Here is a 21,383-nt window from a genome sequence, read left to right on the forward strand (position 1 = left end):
GATCCAGGTTAAGCATCCCTAACCTGAAAGTCTGAAATTTGAAATGCTCCTAAATTTGAAACTTTTTGAGTACAACTATTCCACACCTGACCTCATGTGATGCATGCATGAAATTATTTAAAATATTATATAAAATTACCTTTGGGCTATGTGTATAAAGTGTATATGAAACATAAATAAATTTCATGTTTAGACTTGTGTTCCATCCCCAAAGTATCTTATTATGTATATGCAAATATTCTAGAATTTTTAAAAAAATCTGAAATACAAAACACTTCTGATCCCAAGCATTTTGGATAAGGTATATTCAACCTGTATATGAATGGCGAGTAGACACATTTTGTTAAGAAAATGAACATTAAAACCACAGTGAGATGCCACTGTTGACCAGTTAGAAAAACTAAAATTTAAAAAGACTAACCACATCAAGTAATGAAGATATGGAGGAACTGGAACCCTCACATATTATTGTTATTACCAATTTGGAAAATAGTTTGGCAATGTCTTTAAAAGTTCAATATAAACCTCCTATATTATCCAAACATTGTACTCCTAGATATTTACTCAAGAGAAAAGAAAGCATACGTGCATACAAGGACCCATATATGAATGTTCATAGCTGCTTTATTTGAGACAATCAGATGTCCATAAATAAGCAAATGTACAAACATATTGTGCTATATCTATTGTATGAAATGATAGTAATTTAAAGGAATGAATTATTTTTACCCACAGTGATTTTGAGATAAATCTCAAAATAATTATTCAGAGTGAAAGAAGCTAAACCAAAAAAAGTACTAAGTAAATACATCTATTGTAATAGAAAGTGGGTTAGTGATTGCCTGGGAGGAGTGGGTAGGAGGAATAGGAAGGAGGGATTACAAAAAGGCAGGGGGGAAATATTGATCATTCATCCTTCAATTGATGTTTACTATCATGGTTGTGGCAATGGTTTCATGGACTTACACATTTGTCAAATTGTACAAATTCTACCAGTTTACCATTCATATTTATATCTCAATAAAGCTGTTTTTAAAAAACAATAAAATAAATTATTAAAAAGTATTAAGGAGCCCTATATAGACAGATAATGCTTGTTGGTTGCTTGCAAATTGGATTGAGACAGATTAAAAATAGAAAAACCAAAGGTTTTTTTTTTTTCAGTTGTTACAAAAGGGGTTGAGTTATTGATTTGATTCTCAGCTTGGTCGCTGTTAGTGTATAGCAGGGTTACTGATTTGCGTACATTAATTTTGCATCTTGATACTTTGCTGAATTCATTTACCAGTTCTAGGAGCTTTTTGGATGAGTCTTTAGGGTTTTCTGGGTATATGATCATGTCATCACCAAACAGTGACAATTTGACTTCCTCTTTACCAATTTGAATGCCCTTTATTTCTTTCTCTTGTCTTATTGCTCTGGCTAGGACTTCCAGTAGTATGATGAACTGAAGTGGTGAAAGTGGTCATCCTTGTCTTGTTCCAGTTCTCAGGGGGAATACTTTTAACTTTTCTCCATCAGTATTAATGTTGGCTGTGAGTTTGTCATAGATGGCTTTTATTACTTTAAGGTAAACTTAAGCAAGGAGGTGAAAGACCTCTGCAAAGAAAACTACAAACACTGCTGAAAGAAATCATAGACAAAACAAACAAATGGAAACACATCTCATGCTCATGGATGGGTAGAATCAATATTGTGAAAGTGACCATACTGCCAAAAGCAATCTACAAATTTAATGCAATTTCCATCAAAATACCACCATCATTCTTCACAGAACTAGATAAAACAATCCTAAAATTCATATGAAACTGAAAAGGAGCCCACATAGCCAAAGCAAGACTAAGCAGAAAGAACAAATCTGGAAGCATTACATTACCCAACTTCAAACTATAGTATAAGGCCAGAATCACCAAAACAGCATGGCACCAATATAAAAACAGACATATACCATCCTGGCTAACACGGTGAAACTCCGTCTCTATTAAAAATACAAAAAATTAGCCAGGTGCAGTGGTGGGAGCCTGTAGTCCCAGCTACTCGGGGAGCTGAGGCAGGAGAATGGCTGGAACCCGGGAGGCAGAGGTTGCAGTGAGCCGAGATTGCGCCACTGCACTCCAGCCTGGGCGACAGACAGAGCTAGACTCCGTCTCAAAAAAAAAAAAAAAAAACCAGAAATATGGACCAATGGAGCAGAATAGAGAACCCAGAAATAAAGCCAAATACTTAAGTCAACTGATCTTTGACAAAGCGAAAAAGTAAATAAATAAATAAAGTGGGGAAAGGACACCCTGCTCAATATTAAGAGCTTACCCCCACAGATTCAAGCTGCAATCTCCTAAATCACCTTCGTCATGAAACAGGGAGGAACTTTTGCCTTCATTTGCTATTTTGTCTTATTTCTCAATTGCTTCAAAACTTAGCAAGGAATAGGGTTATTATATATTAAGCTTTCTCAAAGGCTCCAGTAAATCTGGACTTCCAAGAGCCAAGCAGAGCTAATAGGTTCTCCCATTGGCCTTTACCATGTGGAAGAAGTGCATTAACTAGGCAGGAAGACATCCCAGAAAGGAGTTCCCAGCTGCAAATAAATATGGTTGTAGATTTTTAAAATCTATAATTTAAAAAATCTACAATCCTCTTGTGAACCTAAAATTCTGGCCTTTATTTTATGGTTTAACAGAAATTGAAGTCGAGGACTTGTTTTCATGTTTGGTCTATGCGAACGTTCATTGAAAGTAAAGTTCTCTCCCAGCCTTCAGTTTACATCAAGTGTGGGGCTGATTGGCCATTATTAAAAAAACAACCACCAACAAAAACTTCTATTATTTGATCTGCTATCTTCAGGGAGCATCTTCCTTTTCAGTTTTACAAGCAAGTATTAAAGAGTTGGACCAAAAAAAAAAAAAAAATTATTCAACCGGGTATAGTGGCTCACACCTGAAATCCCAGCACTTTGGGAGACGGGGTGGGTGGATCGCTTGAGCCTAGGAGTTGGAGACTAGCTTAGGCAACTTGGCAAAACCCTGCCTCTACAAAAAAAAAAAAAAAAAATTAGCCTGGTGTGGTGGCACACGCCTGTAGTCCCAGCTACTTAGGAGACTGAGGTGGGTGAATCGCTTGAGCCTGGGAGGTCGAGGCTGCAGAGCTGTGTTTGCACCACTGCACTCCAGCCTGGGCCGCAAAGTGAGACCCTGTCTCAAAAGAAAAACGTATATTCTATTGAAGATCTTCTGACCATATGCACCATTTGTTCCTGCTGTGTAGGCCTCTGAAGACTTCCTGGTTCATATCCTCTGAGTACTGGTTTAAATCTTTCCTGAATTCATTCAGCTTCCCCATGTCTTTCCATTAAATCCCTTCCTCTGCTTAGGTTAACCAGAATCTCTTTCTGCTCATTGCAACCAAAAATGTAACTGATTCCTTTTGCTTAAATAGATATGCAAATCTTTCCATTTACCTCAGGAGAAGAAAAGGTGTATTTCTAGATTTCTGGTGAGTGACTACAATGACTAAATCTAAATAGAATGACCATTGTTTCCTCTTGTGAACCTTAAATTTTTTGGAGACTAGGCGGGAGGATGTATTGTAGTTCTCGAAATCCAGGCTGTTTAAATGGGAATCAATTTTTGGACATTCACTCCATGAAGTTTTTTGTATCTCAGGTGTTGACCAGGGTGCCTACTGCATTCTAGGCATAAAACCAAAGAACACATTCACCACATCCTTCCAGCAGCATTCACTGTTATGGTGGTGTTTTATCTTGAAGGCTAAGTTCTTTGATAGAAAAGACGTGAAGTGTTACTTTGCCTACTAAGACACCACGCATGGAGTTGGCATCCCTTATTGTCATCCACAGATGATCTTGCCTCACCTTGCATGCATGTTAAGTGAATTCAAGTTCTACTGTGTATACTGCTGACCATCTTGCAGTGGGCTGTATTTTTATGACCCACCTCTTGGTTCTACTTTCACATGAAAAAAGATAACTGAAATTCCCAAATGCCAGATAATTTGAAATTCTACAGTAGTTTTGGAGATTTCCTTAAAAGAAGTATAAACAACATATGCCTTCAAGATCCAAAGCATCTGCTAAAAGCCTTTACACTTTACATCCTTAATCTGTGAGCGGATTATAGAGTAATTCTCTGCCACTGGAGGATGGCTGGTACAGCTGGGTAGGCTAGAGATATTACAGTCTGCAATTCCTACCCTGGGGATTAGTAAGGGCTCTCTACGTGCATGTGGTTGAGAGCATTTTGTAAGAAGCTGTCTCTTTAATTTCTAATATGTGTCATAAGCTAGTTCCACTGTCTTTTATGAGACATTACAAATCCCAAATCCCATTCAATCAATGGGCACATTTTGCTTGAGACCATTCTGCAACTTGCCATCTGAGAAGTTCCTAAACTGTCAAGATGGCAGCAAGATTTCTACAATGAAATTCTAACTAGACTTTTCATTCCTTCCATGAGGTTATAGCTCTGAACAATGACTGCTTTCAGTTAGTCAGCATATGGCCAATAATCTCATGAGTTCATTAATATTCTAGTATTACGTAAAGCAGAATTTCTCCTTTTTTTTTTTTTTTGAGACAGAGTGTCTCTGTTGCCCAGGCTGGAGTGCAGTGGCACAATCTCGGCTCATTGCAACCTCCGCCTCCTGGGTTCAAGCAATTCTCCTGCCTCAGTCTCCTGAGTAGCTGGGATTACAAGCACCACCACACCCAGTTAAATTTTGTATTTTTAGTAAAGACAGGGTCTCAGCATGTTGGCCAGGCTGGTCTCAAACTCCTGACCTCAGGTGATCTGGCTGCCTCAGCCTACCAAAGTGCTGGGATTACAGACATGAGCCACCATGCCCAACCTGAAACAGAATACTTCTTCTCATGGTGAATGTTTGAGTCCTCTAAATGATGAAAAGCAAACTATACATCTATCGAAGATACCCTAGTTTGCTTGCTTCAAGATAATTTGAAGGCCTCATCTGAGTATAGAAATCTCATAAAATGGGACAAATGATTTCAATCTAGTCTGTATACCTCCAAACTGTCATTAAAAAAAATACAGGTTCCAGTATTTTTAAAGTATTCATTGAAGTATACCAGTAGTTTTCGAGGATGGATTTGCATTGTCTGTCTTCTAGTTGTATTTGTTTGATTAAGAGACACTTTGGTCTCCAGAAAGATATTAAATGTGTGAGCATTATAGATAGAACTTGACTGCGTCAAAACTCCTCTAGCTCCCCTCGTCTACATTGCACCCTAAATTTACTGCATCCTGTGAGGTCAGCAAGGCAACCGGACCAAGTTTTCCCTCCTTTCCTCCAACTCCACTCTCATTAGCTACTATCCTCCCTGGAATACATAACACTAATAGTTCTTTATTGGCCTAGTCTATTTTAAGCCATCAACAAATGGACGCCACTCTTCTGAACCTCCTATTGCAGCAATTCCTCAGAATTGGAAAAAAAAAAAAAAAGCCATCTGTTGTCTCAACTATCTGTGGAGCTAAAGTAAAGGCTTTAACTTAATGCTCTTCAGCAGAGCAATAGGAAAACATCCATCACCCAGTGACAGGTTAGGTCAATTGTCCCAACAGATCGATGTCTGCCATCGCACACATTAAGGAAACAGAGTTGATCACTCCAAGGATACAATAAAATCTCAGAACTTCAAGAAACTAAGAACTACTGCAAAGGGGACAGATTCCAGAATACAAAAGCTATTTCCTAATTGTGCATCTGGTGCATTCCAAATTCACATTAAACTTTCAGGCCTTGATGTTGCAGACTAGGTTATTGCTCTGAGGTACTAGATGCATTAGGCTTTTGACCTTTCAACTCCTGAGAATTAGCAAAACTTCTCTGATTGCTCACCCTGTGTGGGGGCAAGCTGGCTTTGAGAGCCTAAATTGAAGGCCTGGAAAAGTGGCGAGAGGCAGTTCCATGACAGAACTGACATATTCAGGATTTCTGTGCGGCAGCCTCAATTGAATCACTCTCTTCTCTCTGACACTCAAACTTTCTGTCAATCTTGTTCCAATTTGGCCAGAAGAAAGAAGTCTCTATCTTTCCCACCACTGAACCTATAAACCTGCCTTTAACCTCGCTCATTTTCTCCACCTAGTTATGAAAAGTAATCACTGTTAATATTTAGTAAACATCTATTACATGACAGGCAATGTCCTAAGTACTTTACATATATAAGCTCATTTGGTTCTCAAATAACTCTGTGTGGTAAGTAATTATATTATCACCATTTTATTGGATGAGGCCACTGAATACAGAGAGTTTAGGCAACTTGCTTAGTCACACAGCCAGGAGGTCTCAGAGCCAGGATTCAAACTCAGGTATTCTGAATACAGAACCCATCTTACCTGCTGCACTGCACTGACTGAGGAGAGCCACCTACTGTGGATGAGTGCCTCCTCCTATGCTCTCATGCCATCCGTCAGCAAAGATTGACTGAGAACCCACTCTGTGTCTGGGCTAGGTTCTGGGATATAATGATACGCAAAAACAGATACTAAAGAGGTAGTCAGCCAAGCGCAGTGGCTCATGCCTGTAATCCCAGCAATTTGGGAAGCTAAGGCAGGCAGATCACTTAGGCCCAGCAATTCAAGACCAGCCTGGGCAACATGCCAAAACCCTGTCTCTACAAAAATTAATTTTTTAAAAAAGTAGCTGGACGTGGTGGTACATGTCTGCAGTACCTGGGAGGCTGAGATGGGAGAATCACCTGAGCCCAGGAAGTAGATGCAACAGCGAACCATGATGGTGCCACTGCACTCCAGCCTGGGCAACAGAGTAAAACCTTGTTTCAAAAAAGAGATAGTTATACTAACTCATATGCAATGAATGAAAAAGTGAGAAAGGAATACACTATTAAGAGCACATATAATGAAAGGACCTTGCCCTAAACAGGGGAATCAGAGGAGGCTTCCCAGGAGGAGATATGTTTAAGCTGAACAATGGAGAATGAACGGGGATACCTTGGGCAAGAGGAGCAAGGACGGTCATTATGGAGGGAAGCGGGAGATGTCAAAGATGAGCCCAGGCTTGCAGTTGGCTCATCTAAAGGCCACTAGTTACTCACTCTTTTCTGAAGATGAACACATAAGCAATTTCTTGATCTTTACCTTTGACTGACAGTCCTTCATCATATAGTATTTTATATATTTTGTACATTTATATATTTTAGCAAAATATTAAAATGTATAATATAAATATGTATTTATACAAATATAAATACACACACACACACACACTCTCACACACAGCTCCATCCAAAAGAAGGAAACAAGAAAACCACCCTGAAACATGGAGAAATGGCATGGTGAAGGGGGAAAAGCAATGAATTAGGACCCAGAAATGCATAGGTTTAGTCCTGGCTGAGCCATTAGCTTACTGTTGACCTTGGCCTTGGTTTCTCCATCTTTAAGGTGGAGGTAGTAGTGCCTGCCTTAGTTCGCCCTCCAGAGTCACTGTGAAGATTAAATGCTATAATCTATAAGGGGGCAAACTTTGAAAACATTCTCATGCTTTGTCTAAGAGCTTTGGAAAGCACTTAGTTACGTGGAGATTCCAGGGAAGTTTCCTTCAGTTTTCTCTGCATTATTAGACTTCTTGTTGCAGAAAAGCATGTGTGCTTTGTGAACAAGGTTTTCAGAGCCTCCAGATTTCCTTAACAAGTACAGCACATGTTCCTGAGGGTATACGGTACACACTTCCCTTTTAACAACTGCACATTTCACTTAATGTTTAGTGTTTCTGCTTCAAAATGAATGCTACCCCATGGCTGGTGTGGGTGAATAGCCTGTGCTGGTCTTAGTTCACTTTGTGTCAGTGATTAGCTCAGCTGAAATTGGTTGGGAAAGGAGGAGAACGCTGTTCAGCTTGGTAAAAATAAAGTACATTCTTTCAATAAAGAGGGAGTGAACAGAAAGCAATTGACTATGGAGAAGGCGGGTGGCCTAATAACCACAGAAGAGAATTTAAAGTTTGGCATTGGAGGCCACTGGCTTCCAATTCTAATGTGACATATTGAATTGTGTGACTTGGACATGCACACACACATACACGTGTGTACATGTTTATGTTTCTATACATATTTCTGCATGAATATGTAAATATATGTGTATTTATAATCATAATGCACTCTTTATAAAGTTCGAAGACTGAGCCATATTAGTGTACAGTTTTATAATTGAAGATGATTTTGTTATTTAAAAAATTGGAACTTCTACCTATTTAAAACTTATTTCTACTGTTTTAAGTGAAGATTTTTAGTTGTAAACAGCAGTCATTCTAAAGAAAAAAATTATTAAAAGGCCTCCACTTTTTTTTTGAGACACAGTCTCATTCCATCACCCAGGCTGGAATGCAGTAGTGCAATCATAGCCCACTGCAGCCTCAAACTCCTGGGCTCAAGTGATCCCCCTTCCTCAGCCTCCCAAGTAGCTGGAACTACAAGCACACACCCCCACACCTCACTAATTTTTAAATTTACTGTAGAGTTGGATCTCACTATGCTGCTTAGGCTGGTCTTGAACCCTTGGGCTCGAGCAATCCTCCTGCCTCAGCCTCCCAAAGTGCTAGGATTACAGGCATGAGCCACTACATCCAGCTCTTAAAAGGCTTTTGAGTAGCTTGTGGAATTGCCAGGTGCCTTAGAGAAGATTCTGAACTCTATAGCCAGGAACAATGCTCAGAATCAAATCACAGAACTGTTCTGATGAGGACATCACAGCTGCTTATGATCCCTAGATTCTATGGGCAGCTGCCGCCACTACCAGAGTCTTCCTTGCAATGCGAGCTTCTTGCAACATGACTTCTAGATTCCAAGTCTGCAATGGATACATATTACTGGGGGACCTGGGTCACATGCTCGTGCCTAGCTCTAGAGAAATTTGGGAAACAACAAGTATGTATGCAGCATTTTTAGCTTCTGTACTAGTTGATAACATGAGCTTCCACCAAGGATCCTAAAGCATGGAAGTCTTCAAATATGGGTAAGAAGTTCTGATGTCTATTGGACAACCAAAGAGAGTGACATTTGTGTACCGTGACAGAGTAGTGCTAATAGATGCTAATTCCAAAGATAAGGGGCTGAGCCTGGCTTCAGTCTTTAAAAAAGTATTTGAAAAAGAGAATCCACACAATGAATTCCTGGTTTTAGGAAAAGTTGCACAGTCTCCCAGGAATACCCTGACAGACCAGAGAAGTAAGAAAGAAATACAGCTCAGGCCTAAGGAGCAGATACTTCTAGAAAAGTTTCAACAACAGAAACCTGATTTAAAAAGAACAAAACAAAACAAAACATAGCCATTGATATAAAACATATGACACATATCTTAGTTGGACTCTTAAAACATTTCTCACTTCTCTACAACAAACAGTGCTTCCAAAAATGGCCCATCCCCTGTCTCTAGGAGATGAATTGGATTCAATTCATCCCATTTGAGAGCACGTTTGGATTCTTAGAGTTCATGTACCAAGCCCTTCCTGTGGACTGAGGAACTTCCCACCTTCCACTGTTCCATAATGGGGACGAATTTATTTGGTAAGCTGTAAAAAACTCCTAGTCATTAAATGAAGTTTGTTCTGCCTTGGGTCAAAAATAAAAAGGCCTATTGCCTCTTAAATTACCATGTCTGAGGTCATTTGTAGTAGCTCCTTGCTATTCTTGAGGGGGAAAAAAGTTAAGATCCTCTGCAAAAGTGGTAGTTGTGCTCTTTTAGGAGCCACCTCCTTGACGCTGGTGGGGAGGCTTAGTTGGGTGACGGCCCCAGCTAAGCAAACCTCTGGGAAAGCCCAGCATAGCCAGTGTGTCCTCATGCCAAGATCTTCCCAGAATGAGTCTTGGGAGGATTTAGGTCTCCGAGTGTGGAAAGCTGGGCAGGAGCCAGCACACCTTCTCCAGAGGCACAGAAACTTGGGAGCACAGTAAAAAACAGTCATTCTTTCTTTACCTAGTCTCTAGTCACCCTTTGGAAAAAAGATTTTAGTATCCATTTAACATCCCACAATTGCAGAGTGACCACCTGTCACCTCTCACCACAGATCCACAACCACAGTCCCCCCAGAGTCTCTGACAGAAGGTCCTGCTTGCAGAGGAAGCAATTCAGCAGGCCTTTGGAAGGCAGCCGAGCAGCAGCAGGAGGCCTATTAAATCCACAATTTTTGAATCTCAGGGTGGGCATTTTCTTGTGGCGTATTAAGTAACACACCTACTCAAGTTACTGTGTGAACTCAGTGGACAGCTGCCCTTTCAGTGAGAAGCGTATGCTTGCACTGTGCTGTCCCCACCCCCACCACTCCCAAGTTCAATCACAGACCCTTCAGAGATGTCTGGCCTGAGAAGAGCAGTGAAAATGGAGTAAAGCTTGGATGAAGATGTCGAAGGCCAGGAGTCACCCTGTAATGAAGAGCTCCAAATGCCTGGGGGTTCACCCAAGGGCCAGAACGAGAGAACAGTTGCATTTACCCAAATCTGCGATAGACACAGGTAGAAGAATCTGCTCAAAGTCGAAATGGCCTTTCTCATATTCGCCCTTGAAAAAATATGGGAGAAAGAACGAGAAATGGTGGTTCCGAGAATAGATTCTTGAGTCAAAATCATGTGCACTCAAACACTTAAAGAATTGGCATGAACTTGGACAAATATTGTTTCATCTCTCTAAGTTTTGTTTTTCTCTATCATGATAAAAGTACTATGGCCGTGAGAAATAAATGAGATATTAAATGAAAAAACAGGCCGGGTACAGTGGCTCACACCCGTGATCCCAACACTTTGGGAGACAGAGGTGGGCAGATCACCTGAGGTCAGGAGTTCGAGATCAGCCTGGCCAACATGGTGAAACCCTGTCTCTACTAAAAATACAAAAAAGTAGCTGGGCATGATGGCACACTCCCGTATCCCAGCTACTCAGGAGGCTGAGGCATGAGAATTGCTTGAACCAGGGAGGCAGAGTTTGCAGTGAACTGAGATCATGCCACTGCACTCTAGACTGGGCAACAGAGTGAGACTCTGTCTCAATAAATAAATAAATAAATAAATAAATAAATAAATAAATAAAATAAAATAAAATAAATGTAAAACAGGTGATACCTATAAAGCACATACTTTATCAGTTATTTTAATGTTTTCATGGATAGTGGTTAGACTGGTGTAGTTACTATGTCCCTCTTTCCTCCACTTGGTAAATAAGATATATTTTCCTTTAAGGTAGGGTCATGTGCTGTTCATATTTAACATTTTTATTCTATAGTGTGTTTCTATTTAATGAAAAACTTAAAGGAAAACTTCACTGTGTGCCTCTTGCTTTGTGCATTGTAAAATGGATGCTGTCTTCATAGACAATCCCTTTCATCTGAAAGGGATTCTGATGGAACTAAACAAGAAGAATTCTATGTGAGAGGGAAAATTCAGAACCCGAAAAGGAAACCCAAAAAGAAGGTAAGTAAAGAGAGGGAGGTGTGTGGAAATACCATTTCCCTCCTCTATAAACCGAGTAACACTGACCAATATACAAGTGTCATGGAAATACGCATGCGTAATGGAAGTGATTGTTAGACTTGAACAGATCTTACCTTTTCTTTCATCGGGCATCCCCTTCACGGCGTTGAGGCCAGCTTTCTGCAGTGAAGGAGAAGGGCATGAAATATAGATTGCCAGGCCTTTGGGGACTCTGAGGAATGAGAGGTACTTAATAAGGATGAAATTCATCCTGGTCTTATTACACTGCCTCTTCCATCTCTCATATCATGAAGTAAGTCTGGCAAGAGAGTAGAAGAAAGAGAGAATCAACTTAAATAATGGGGCAGGAAATCTGTTCCTGGGCAATGTTTTGGCAAGTTTGACAATAAATAAAGAGTGAGATAATGAGACTAGTTCAGTAATTCTCTGACTTTCTTGCCCTTTATCCCTTCAGAGAGCCTGTTTGGTCTCTCCCAGTAAGGGGAGAGCTGTAGGAATAGCTTTCCTTTGTTTTACTTCCGAAGGAGAATACGGTAAGGGAGACAAGAACAGACCTAGGAGGCATAGAAAGTGAACATGAAGAAAGGCTGGTGTCAAAGAAAAAGGGGCCTTTGGCAGATCTGTGATCTGGAAAAATGGGAATCGGAGGTGATCCTGTGGAAGGAAAAGCATCTACTAATGCATCAAATTTCTGTTCAGATTCTGAGAGCTCTTATTTCTTCAAACCTTTTGCAATTTCCCCACAACCTTTCGACATACTGTGACTCCCAACCTGAAAACATTTGACAACACGGGTTATATGAATAAGCAACAGAAAAACCCTGTGCTCCAAACTCGAGACTTTCAAAAGCTTTTGCTTCTGATATTTCCTACTTTAAAAAATAAATGCCTTTCTTCTTAAGGAACACTAGACAATGAGAACGGATTTCTAAATTTTAATTTGTTTTTAATGAAAATCCTATTCAGATGCACACTGATTCACAGGAGATCTGAAATGTCTCCAATTACTAACTTGGAATTTTAAGCAGATCTTAGACTCATAGACATCTAGACATGGGTGGTATCATAGAGGCCAGCTCATTCAGAGTCCACCTGTTGCAAGAATCCCGTGCATGTGTAACAATTGGATGGTAATTGACCTAGGCATGGAGAACTCAGTAATTTTCAATGCAGATCGTTCCTTTGTTGAGAAGCTATCATGTCAGAAGGTTCTTTATTATAGAGTCAAGTCTACCTCTGTTCCTTCACCCCAATGTTTACCCGTTGGCCCTAGTTCTGTCCTTTATAAGTTCACATCATAACTCTATAATTAATAACTCTTCTATGTAATTTCCCTTAAAATATGTGAAGACAGTTCTCATTTCCCTCATTAGTTTTCTCTTTTCCAGGTAAAGAGATGGATCCCATCTCTGTACTCATTCCTCAATTGATATAATTTCCAGACAATTCCCCATCCCCATAACTCTGTAGAAGTTTCTTTCTTCCTTCACTTTTTTTATTTTACAAGGCAAACTTTCCTAGAGGAGCAAAGAAAACATTCTTTTCCAAGATCTGATTGGGCTTAGCCATTTCGTACACATTATGGCATGTGATAGTGGACTATAAAAATTTTTATTGCTGTGCATTTGAATAAAGGATGACTGCATTTGTTAGGCAAGCTCTTTCCAAACAAGTCATAATAAAAACTTTACAGCATCCCACTTCATCACATAACATTTCAATGCTGCTCCTTTTGTTTGGTTTTGGTTCTGGTTTTCAGTCCTTCTTCACTTTTTTCCCCCTTGAAGTATCAGAGTTATTCTGGAAATTCCCATGGAGAGTTTCAAGTTGGAAGCCTGGTCCTAAGAGGTCTTTTTCTTGAGACCCTCTCCTGGATTTGGACCATGAAACAGACAGAAACAATGATGCCATCTGCGTGGTAGGGCCCAGTGCAGTGCATGTGTGCAGTATAAAGTCAGTTTATATATGGTTTGAAATTGTATCCCAGGGTTTGGAAAATGCAGAAGTTTATGTGATGGATATCATGACCACACATGAGGCGTTGTGAAGATACATATGTATCTTAAAATATACTTATCTATAAGAATATACATATCTGTATATATGTATATTGGAAAGCTTTAAACTATCAAAGCCTTCAGGCAAATATTTTATGGCTATCTAATGGTGGGTATTTATAACTCAGCCTCTAGACTTCAGAAGTTGAGATTTGGCACTGCAAACACCAAGTAAATACCAGGCATGATTAGTGTAGGAACTTCATGCCATTGGCATTAAAAACAATTAAGATGGTCTTACTTTAAACATTTGTTCAAATGTATAGAAGAAGTACTAACATTTTTTAAAGCACCAGGGCTCATTTTAAGATGCCTTTCTCTGGGATTCTGATTTTAAACCTTTACCTTTGGGCTTAAAAAATCTCTGTCTATGAAGAGAATAGGATAAGTTAAAAGACTTAAAGAAGTCTTTCCCTCTTCATTACCCACAGCCTCTCTTCAAAATATTATCAATATTTGTGGGTATGCTGGGAGTAACAGGATAAGCTGGTCAGTGTAGCTTTAGTTAGAGGGAAAAACTCTGTAACTACTTTAAGGTATCAAATGGGGAACAGTTGGAAAAGCAAGCTTGATTAAAGACAGCTAACATCATTTCAGGAAGGGGAGTCGTGCCTAACTAATTTGTTGGAATTCTTTGAGGAAATCGCTGCCCCAGTGAGCTGGATGGGGGAAGGGAGGAGATTATAGACTGAGTTTTTCAGAAAGTGCCCTACAGAATTCTCCACTGTTGGTTGAAATGTTTAAGGTCTGAAGTCATGGAAGTGTAGGACAATCGGCATATTGGACTAAAAACTGGCAAAAGGGGAGGAAAGAAAGGGTAACTATGGACAGAAAACAGGCTGTGTCAGCCTCGAAAACAGGATCATAAAAGGGATTTTAAAAAAGTGAGAGGATATTTTTAAAAAGAGAGAGAGGGAAGCTGTACTTGGCATTTGAACTGGAGCTTTCAGAGAACACTAAAGGTGTCCCTCTGGGAAGCTTATCTGGAAGGGGAGTGGGGAGTGGGGCGGGGGGTGGGGTAAGGAGAACAAAAGAGAGAATTCATCCATAAGCAGACAGATTCTTCTTGTGGGGACTTCCACTTGGAAGGGCACTGTATCATCACGTCCTGGTTGTCAGCCTGAGCTACACAGTACATTGCTTTTTTCTTGAGAGTCTCCAAAATAAATCCACCAAGCAATTGGATTTATTTAAACCCTAACGTAGCATGAACTCAGAGTGATCGGAATATGTTCCAATAGGAAACTACCTTTTTCCCTTTCTGAAGCTGTTTACAGATAAGAAAGAACATTAATAAAGCAGTATTTCATAGGTCACTGTCAATGATTTGATGCCCTGTTGCCTAGAGATGGACAATTCTGACCAGGAATTATATGGCCCTTGCTGCAGTGCCCCCCTACAACCCACTTCCCGCCCACCCCCCACTTCCCCCCTTTCCCCCCACTCCCTACTTCTCCCCCATCCCCCGCACTTCCCTCCCTTCAGCTTCCCCGGGATTTGAGTGTTCCTCTGCTTGTTAGTGTCTCCAGCAGGTCCCAGGGAAGGAAAGCAAAGATTGGTCAAAGTTAGGTATTTGTTTTCAGGCCTTGTATACTTTCTACAAGACAAGGTGAAACTCTAAGAGTAACCAGTTAACCTTCCTTTGAGAGTTTTGTTTTGTAGGGTTATAGAAAAACAAATTACCTGCCCACATGTACCTCTAATAATCCCCTTCACAGATCTGGATAAAACATGAGTTTTCTCTAAAAAAGACAGCCAATTTAACCTTTGTTTAGAATCAGATTAACACATTTGGGGAAGGAGACCATCAGGAAAGTAAATTCTGATGAAAAATCGGGGGCAAAGAGGGAAAGGTTTTTAAAGAACCAGTGCTCAGGGTCCAGACAGGTAGCACTGATGAGCAAAGGGGTGAGTGCAAGAAAGGGGGGATGGGATGCCTGCGGTGCCTGCAGAGCCCACACCACCCAGGGAGAGGTGATCATCTCCAGAGACACCTGCAGTCTTGGGCTGGCTAAACCAACCCTTCTGCAGGCTGGATTAGGCCCTTAGACTGTATCTATGGGACTTCTGTGTTACAGCAATAGTTTCCAAACCTTTGAGGATGGGGACCACTTTTCAAAGTAAAAAATCTGAGATTTCCCAATATAGTCATTTCATATCCATTGATTAAGAAAATTTGCTGGGCATGGTGGCTCACAGCTGTAATCCCAGCACTTTGGAAGGCCAAGGTGGGTGGATCACTTAACGCCAGGAGTTCAAGACCAGCCAGGCCAACATGGTGAAACCTCGTCTCCACTAAATAAACAAAAATTAGACAGACGTGGTGGTGTCTGTAATCCCAGTTACTCTTGAGGCTGAGGCATGAGAATCACTTGAACCTGGGAAGTGGAGGTTGCAGTGAGCCGAGATTGTGCCACTGCACTCCAGCCTGGGCAACAGAGCGAGACTCCATAAAAAAACAAAAAAAAAGAAAAGAAAATTCATAAGAACAAAAAGTTTCGATGCATTATTGTAATGTGTGAAAATGAATTTCATGATACCCACTGAGCCAGGTGCTGCAAACATGAGATTAAAGATAGAATAGCCCCTCCCCTGGTCTAACAGGTGAAGTAACCAAGCAAAGAGGTGATCAACAAAGATTCTTGGTTGATATAAAAAAAGTGAGACATGGTGCTGTGTGGTCACATAGGAAGGGCGTCTAGCTAAATCTTGGCAGAGTTCAGCAACAACTTCTCCAAAGATGTGGCAACTTAGCACATCTTTGTGACTAGGTATAAGTGGCATTTGGCCAGAACTTGGCATATGTGGGGGTATTTTAAGGAAGAGAGAACAGCATATGCAAAGGTTCTGTGGTGAGAGGACAGGTTTCCTTCCAGAAAATGAGCAGATCTGTACTCAGTACAGCTAGAATAGAGTGAGGAGAAAGAGAGAGAGAGAGAAAGAGAGAGAGAGAGAGGAGGAGGAGAGAGAGAGAGTTAAATCTAGAAAGCAATGCAAAGGACAATCATTAAGCAATCTATATGTGTTATTCTCATGGCATATTTACATGGCTCTAAATTAAGGATTACATGACTATATAAATCTTAGCGAGCTGGCAAGAATTCCAAGGCTCCCTTAGGTTGGAACTTCACACTTTGGAAACAAAATGCACAGCAAAAAGAGCCATGTAGCTCAGTACTATAATAGTTGGTCAGGGTTGCCATAACAAAGGACCACCAACTGAGTGGCTTACACAATAGAAATTTAGTGTTTCACGGTTCTAGAGGTTAGAAGTCTGAGTCAAGGTATTAGCAGAGTTGGTTCCTTCTGAGTGTAGTGAAGGAAATATCTGTTCCAAGGTTCTCTTCTTGACTTGTTGATAGCTGTCTTCGTGTTTACATTGGTGTTCTGAACCCTGTATATGTTTCTGCTTCTAATTTTTATAAGGACACAAGTCATATTGGATTAGGGCCAATCCTAATGATTTCATTTTAACTTGATGACCTCTACAAAAACCCTATATCCAAAATAAGGTGACATGCTGAGGTACTGGGGGTTAAGACTTCAACATGGGAATTTTGCGAGAATCAATTCAACTCATAAGACCCAGGTTAAGTTGCTCAAAGAGGGCTGGGGGACCCAGAGCATTTGGTAAGCTGTCAGAGGTTCTTGGGTATCTGGAGGGCAGCAGGATGAGGACACACAGCAAAGGAGGAGGAGAGGAGCAAAGGGGCTACAGAGTCCAGACTTGGCTCTTTTCCTACTCTTGCCTTGATTTGGCCCAACTCCACGGTCCTTGAAAGGCAGGCTGTACCCAACCACAGGGAGTAATCATTGCTTTTTACAGATAAGGAAGAGGTTGAAGTCACTTCCTTTCTCTGCCTTTGTGCTGTCTAACAACCATCTTGCTAACGAAGCAGATCTCCAAATAAATTCCTCCCGCTTGTCATGGGAAAGCCTAGTCCAGACTCAATTTTGACTTTGGATCTTTGACGAGATTCACCTAATTAGAGTATTTCTCACAAGGGATGTGGTCTTCACTTCCTTGCCTCCCCAAACAAATAGTCTCCTTCCTTGGGGCTCAGCCTAACTTAGGCTGTCATAAGTTTGTACTGTCAAAAAGATCCCTTAGAAATAGCCACCTATCCATTCAATGTGGGCAAAAACAAATCAAATGAAACAAACACAAAGAAGGCAGATTCCAGTTCTGTATGTGGAGCTCCTCAAGAGAGGACAGTTCATAAAAATCAAACTACTTGAGGTGGATTTTGATATTTATTTTTTAGGGCTTGCTTAGGCACAACAGAATCAACATTTCTCTGTGCCTCTGTGGGCAGCATCTTATTAATTGTCCTGAGGAGTTCTCTGGAAAATGTCTGTTGATTTGAACCCTCCTATTATTTTTATTTAATTTCCAGATGTGCTCTGATGTTCTTTGGAAAATAAGCCCTCATGATTAATATCCCCAGCAATGTTCAATCAGTAAAGATTCTGGGACTATATGTGATATTTCTCCTTGTTCTGAGGGTCTACTTAATCTCCTCTCCCCACCTCCAACAAGAAATGGTAGTTCATTGTACAAGGTAAGAGAGGAGAATGCAAGGTTTTAAAAAATGATAGAATGGTAACTTTCTGAAAAGCAAGTGAGGTGGGATGGGTTTTCCTTTCCTTTCCTGGTGACTACTCATGATGGAGGTAAGACGAGATAAGAGGTGCTTTGCAAATAGAACTCAAGGCTGGGGAGGAGTCATCATTCTTTTAGAATAACGAGGTAAAGGGCAAATGCTAACTGGAGGTGAATTTTCCCAGTGATAAAAGCATGATTAAATTTTAGAGATTTCCCTTTGAGGCCAAAATTGCCTGGGAGTAGCTTGAAACCATAAGCAGGAAACTTGAAAATTGGTTTTCCAGCTTCCTGTCTGGCTCTCAACATACAATTCTATGTAAGAACGACTCTGTGAGCCCACTGCAAGGGAAGAATACTGTCAACCAAAAGTCATTCTCATCCTTATAATGTCATGAGCCATTGAGGTGGAGATTGTACTACTTGAAAGATAAAGTAGAACAATCAGTGGCAACACTAGCAAGGACTTACTACATGCTAGGCATTATACACATCGTTCTATTTAATTATCTTAATAACCTTGAAATGTAGCCTTAGAAAGGTAAAGAGATTTGTATAAAGTCTCTCAGTTAGTGACTAGATGATCTGAGATTCAACTCCAAATCTGTTTGACATCAAAACTGAAGGCGCTGGCACTACATTACATTAGTGTGGAATGTTTGCCAAATGCTTAGTCCTGATCATGGGAAATGAATTGTGGAACTTTTTAATTCATATGCAGGCAACTTTTTGCTATTCACAGAAGCTGTGTTCTATAAAGTTATCATGAACGCTGAATTAGTGAATACTGAACCACTGCTCCTACAGAAAAGACAGGGTTAAGTTCCTGCAAGATGCTGATCACATTTTTTTCTGCCAATCAGTGCATAACTTTGCTTTGTGTGTGTTTCTGTTTAAAGACACCTTATTTAATACATACTGTTGATTCATTAACATTGAACTCATGGCCAACACACCACTATAACTCATGCCTGAACATAGCTTATCTAATGCACATATTTTCTTCATAAAGTGCATCACAGCCTTCTTGCACTTAGGAATACCAGACATTTGGGGGCCATTTAGAACAGTAAAATCATCAATAAAAGACACAAAAATGCAAAAATTTTAGAATTACAAATACATTTTTGTGAGTAGGTAAATTTGTAATTACAGAATCTATAATATAAATAATGAGGTTTGATGGCTTACTGACATAGTTATTTAGCTAGTCTAGGAAAAAAAATCCCACATTTTAGAGGAAAAAGGAAACATTGCTCTTTCAGCCTGAATGATTGAATGCAAAAACCAGATAATTGGTAAATACATGTTTTTTTAGGTTTTGCTCATTTAAATTATCTGGATTCAAAGATGCAGTTTTGGTTTATGGCATTGCTCCACACAGAAGAGGGTTTTTACCAAAAGCATTTACTTTTGAAGTTTTAATATTTCCTTTTTAATTAAGTTCTTACTGAAATTTTCACCTCCTTTGAGGACAGTTCATTAAACAAACAATTCTATTAGCCCATTATTTAATTTTATTTTTAATTATTTTATCACTTCTCCCAAATGACCTAGACACTTGCTCTGCCCATTTCTGTCAAGAGCAGAATCACCAGCCCTGTCAACTCTCTCCGCACCTTGGGTGGAACACAGATATCTGAAATCTCCTGGAGACCAGCAGACCCAATCTTTTGAAATAATGGAGACCAGAGAAATTAAGTGCAGAATATTTGGTTAACTACTTACCTAACACACACAGTCACTTTCAGAAAACTCTATGAAACATGGAAATCAAGATGCTGAAAACTCAGAGAAGGTATTTACTAAATTTTTCCTTCTCTATATTTTGTCTTTATAACTGGTGACTGGTACTTGACCATAATGGTGAAGTAACTATGGAGAAGGATGTTTTTTGGAAAGGCTTGCCTTTCTTCGACTGACATGGATGGAGGAACACAATCTTATTTCTGCCTTAAGGCTAATGACAATCTTTTGATCCAGCATTCAAGGTTTTCCATGATTTAGACCCAGTTTTTCTTCCACTCTTATCTTCCACCACTGCCTCATTCAGAATCTCTTTGCCAGCCAAGTGGGTATTTGAAATAGATGAAGAATAAGGCAAGAACCATAACCTTTAGGAGTTTAGGGTTTAGTTAAGAAAATAAGACTAACATCCTTAAAAATGAATGATGTAAGAGGGTTATGTAATGAAGGTTCATTAATGTGGCATAGACTGTAGAGTTTATACAAATTTGAGAGAGAGAATGGATTAGTCAGAGAAAGCATTTTGAGCTCAAGATGGTTCTTGAAGAATGGGGAGAATTTCCATATATCTGGGGGAAGGAAGGAGGAGAAGAGGAGAGAAGGAAGCAGCTAGGTGAGGGAAATCAAAACAGTGAATTGTTGCAAATAGGAATGCACATAGTGTTGGTGGGACCATAAACCAACATGAATGGCAAAGGCAGGTCATGTTGAAGATCAGGAGGAAACACATTTGGAGGCACAGAAAGGAATTGGATTGAGGTAAGCAACTTAAAAACAGGCAGACGCACTGAAATTTGGTGGAGTATAAAATAACCATTGAAGACTTTTCAGAAAACATGTGGATAAACCATCTGTCACTAAACTACAGATGACTGAAATCTACATCTACTGATTTGTTTTTTTACTATGCATATTGGGGTTTCTGTTCAGCATTTGTCCAGCTTTCAACAAATCTTTATTGAATACCTATTTTATGCTGGACAATATGGAAAGTGATAGCTCTACAGGGCAGGCAAGATCAAAATGGTTTCAATACTCCTGGATCTTATATTCCAGAAGTATTCATTTTCATTATGTTCCTGTCTTTTGGCCCAGATAACTATATCTCAGATGGAAAAGTTTTCAGTAGAAGTGATGTCTTCACCCTTTGGGGTTTGTAAGTTTCTTTTGTTTAACTTAGCCTTCTGGGAAGTTGATACCTGAAGACACAGCACTGTAATCCAGGAGAAGCCTTCTCTGACTGCTCTAAATTGGTCAGGAGCCTCTCAGCAGTGCTCTTGACACCTTGTGCTTCTCCTTATTTCTAGACAGCATTTAGAAATAGCATAGTCTTGTCATGTCCACTTTTTTGGCATCTGCTATCTACTCCAACTAGATCATGAAGCAGGATGTCCTAATATCTCTATAGTACCAGTGGAGATGATTGATAAATGTCGGTTAAATGAAATTAATGAATGGAGGGGATGGATATGACTTTTCTTTACCTGAATATGTTTTTCTC

The 21,383-nt window shown here is 39.9% G+C and overlaps 1 long non-coding RNA gene across 2 annotated transcripts in view; it reads right to left on the reverse strand.

Moving 5' to 3' along the window:
• Nucleotides 1-21,383, reverse strand: part of LOC144332945 (uncharacterized) — a 134,334-nt gene that overhangs the window by 73,036 nt on the left and 39,915 nt on the right. Inside the window, exon 3 of one of the 2 annotated variants that reach the window (XR_013401204.1) lies at nt 6,990-7,099. The exons of the other annotated variant lie outside the window; for it this stretch is intronic. This is a non-coding gene — a long non-coding RNA (uncharacterized LOC144332945). The remainder of the gene's footprint in view (nt 1-6,989; nt 7,100-21,383) is intronic. 2 annotated transcript variants of the gene reach the window in all.

The sequence above is a fragment of the Macaca mulatta genome, chromosome 11 (assembly GCF_049350105.2).
Source record: "Macaca mulatta isolate MMU2019108-1 chromosome 11, T2T-MMU8v2.0, whole genome shotgun sequence".
NCBI classification, from domain to species: domain Eukaryota; kingdom Metazoa; phylum Chordata; class Mammalia; order Primates; family Cercopithecidae; genus Macaca; species Macaca mulatta.